Here is a 3,572-nt window from a genome sequence, read left to right as displayed (position 1 = left end):
AGCATTAGTCACAATAATCAAAAGATGAAAACACCCTATGTGCGCATCAGTAGATGAATGCATAAACAAAATGTTGTATATATGTGCAATGGAATATTACTAAGCCTTAAAAAGGAATGAAATTCTGATACACGGAAAACCTTGAGAACACTGTGTTAAGTGAAATAAATCATACACAAAAAGACAGTTAATATGTGATTCTACTTAATGAAATATGTAGAATAGGCAAATTCATAGAAACAGGTCACCAGGAGTTTCTTGCTTGGCAGGAAGGGCAGGGAAAGGAATGGCTGGCTGTCAATGTAGCCTGGGAAAATAAATGGCCATGGAGAAACTTAGGGGGTCCTGAGTGACCAGAATGACAAGGAGTAGAGCCTGACTGAAAAGATCCTGGATGCCTTGTCCTGTAGTTTTAACATCAGATCTAAATGGTTTGGCAAATGCTTTGCATGCAGGATTTTTCTATTCTATCCTTGGAACGGGATTGCTGTTACTTCCTGGTGGCATAAAACTGTTTGCATTGTTTTATACCCTGGGAAATACTGCTGCATTCTCCAGGATGAGATTTTCAATGGGCCCTGTGAAGCAACTGAAGAAAATGTTTAAAACAAGTTTGCTTGCAACGGTTACTATCCTTGTTGTTTCATATTTACCCCTGTGTTTTTCTCTTGACTTAGGAAGAGGCTGGCCTCATTGTTCTGCATATTGCAGGTCCTGTGAATGGCCTGATGGAGCCTATGAGGTTCTCCAGATGCAAGAGATGCAGACATTAAATGTGGTTCTGTTCAAAGTTGAAAGTCAGAAACTCCTCAAAAAGAGCATTTGAAAGTTGATGCTGTGTTTTGGTGAAGTGTGCTTTTGCTGATAAAATAATCACACCAAAAACAACTGCAGTAACAATTTAAGACCATTTGTATTCTGGTACAAACTACATGCTTGATTAAACTGTTAAATGCTTGTAACTTTAAATTCATATGAGTCATTAATATGCCCTTCCAAAGACAAGGAGATTTTAATCATTGCCAACTGTAAATTATTTTTAGCCATTTTTTTTATGTCTTTTGAAAACAGCTTCAAATGTGAATATTTAAGCATAGTCCTGTGCTGAAAGACATATTCAGTTTTTTAAGCTCTTTTAAAAAGACATTTTTTTTAAAGATTTTATTTATTTATTCGACAGAGATAGAGACAGCCAGTGACAGAGGGAACACAAGCAGGGGGAGTGGGAGAGGAAGAAGCAGGCTCATAACAGAAGAGCCTGATGCGGGGCTCGATCCCATAACGCCGGGATCATGCCCTGAGCCGAAGGCAGACGCTTAACCGCTGTGCCACCCAGGCGCCCCTTAAAAAGACATTTTTAAAACAATTAAATAAAACTACTTTACATGTAAATGAAACTTTTAACTTTACACTAAAGATTGTTTATTGTGTGTAGTAAAAAATATATAAATCTTCAAATTTTTAAGTAAACCAACGCTTAGGAATAAACTTTACCAGGGCATGAAGAAAGGGATGAATGGGGAGCTATTATTCAATGTTTATAGAGTTTCTGTTTGGAGTGATGAAAAAGGTTTTGAATTAGTGGTGATGGTTGCACAACATGGTGAGTGCAGTTAATGCCTCTGAATTGTACACTTAAAAATGGTTACTACTGAAAAAAAATCAATATAAGCAGATACAGAGAAATAAGCAAAAGTAGGTTAAGTCCCAAAGGTAAGAAGCACTAACAATTACATAGTGTTTACTATTTCCTAGGCTCTTTAGGTGGTTTTATATATGTTAAATCACTGAATCCTCACATCATTATTGTCCTCACCCCATCTGTGAGAAAATGAGGCACTGAAATTTTAAATAGTTTGTGAGTGTCTTGTAACTAGGAGATAGAAGAGTCAAGATTTGGACCCAGGCAGTTGGTCTCTAAAAACCATGCTTTGAATCATGCTTGAATTTTAACCATGCATTATTGTGTCTGCCCATCATTTGGTTAAGTGCTGAATGAGGAAAATGAACATAGAATCATGGGAAGCAGAAGGTAGGAATAATCAGTCTATTTTTTGGTCACTCTGGTCTCATAAGACCATAAACTTTACAAATCTATTTTTTTTTTAATCTAATTCCTAGTTGACACATTTTCTATCCTTTTGGTGTTCATACTGCCTTTCCAAGTGACTTGGGAGTAAGTAGTGGGGTGTGATGACTCTTTTATCTGATGGAGTCATTGAATACCTGCTTTGCACATTTTTTTTTAGCAGTTGATAATCAATTTATTAAAATAGATAAAATAAATGATATTTTTCAGCTGTATTGAGATAGAATTGACAAATGAAATTATAAGGTATTTAAAGAGCACAATGCGATGGTTTGATACATGGATACATTGCAAAAGGGCTCCCCCAACAAATCAGTTAACACATCTATCACCCCACATATTTACCTCTTCCTCTTTTTTTTTTTTGTTGGTGAATACATTTAAGTTCTACTTTCTTAGCAAATTTCAGTTATACAATAGAGAGTTATCAATTATATTCACCATGTTATACATTAGTTCCTCAGACCTCATTCATCTTATAAGTGAACTGTAACTTGGACTCTTTTACCGATCCCAACCTCTACTTATTTCTTCCACTCCACAGCCCTTGGAAACTACTCTTTTACTCTCTGCTTTGTTAAGTTTGACTTTTTTTCAGAGTCCACATGTATGTGATACCACGCAGTGTTTGTCTTTCTCTGTCTGGCTTATTTTGCTTAGCCTAACATGTTCCAGTTTATCCATGTTGTTGCAAATGGCAGGATTTCCTTCCTTTTTTAAGGCTGAATAATATTCTATTGTATAGATGTACTACATTTTCTAGCTTTATTCTTTTGTTGTTGGACACTTAGTTCTTTTTCAAATATTGGTTATTGCAAATAATGCTATGACAAACATGGGAGTACAGATATCTCTTTGAGGTAATGGTTTTCATTTTCTTTGGATATACAGTTGAGCTTTGAACAACACAAGGGTGAGGGGTGCCAACCCACATGCAGTCAAGAATCCTCATAACTTTTGACTCCCCAAAAACTTAACTACTAATAGCCTGCTGTTGACCAGAAGCCTTACCACTAAGAAAAACAGTTGATTAACTCATATTTCCTATGTTATATGTATTATTTACTCTATTCTTTCTATAAAGTAAGCTGGAGAAAAGAAAATGTTATTGAGAAAATCACGAGGAAGAGGAAAATACATTTATAGCACTGTACTCTTTTTATTGAAAACAAATCTGTATGTAAGTGGATGCATGTAACTCTAACCTATGCCATTCAGGAGTCAACTGTATACCCAGAAGTGGGATTGATGGATCGTATTCTATTTTTAATTTTTTGAATAAACTCCATACTGTTTTCTATAGTGGCCCTATCAGTTTAAAGTTACAAAATAGATGATTTTTAAAGAGATGTGAGAAATGTAAAAAAAAATTGTTGAAAATATTGTGGCTTCCACTTTTTAATAAATGGACTCATAACATTAAGAATATCATAACATAAAGCTGATCTACATTCTTTCCAATACTTACCTCTTTTCTGCTAAT

General features: G+C 35.2%; 1 pseudogene; it reads left to right on the top strand.

Moving 5' to 3' along the window:
* The first annotated feature begins 325 nt into the window (after positions 1-325).
* LOC100478580 lies at positions 326-795 on the top strand (annotated as a pseudogene).
* Positions 796-3,572: the final 2,777 nt, after the last annotated feature.

Source organism: Ailuropoda melanoleuca, chromosome 9 (assembly GCF_002007445.2).
Source record: "Ailuropoda melanoleuca isolate Jingjing chromosome 9, ASM200744v2, whole genome shotgun sequence".
Lineage (NCBI taxonomy): Eukaryota > Metazoa > Chordata > Mammalia > Carnivora > Ursidae > Ailuropoda > Ailuropoda melanoleuca.
This window is presented reverse-complemented; position numbering and strand designations above follow the sequence as displayed.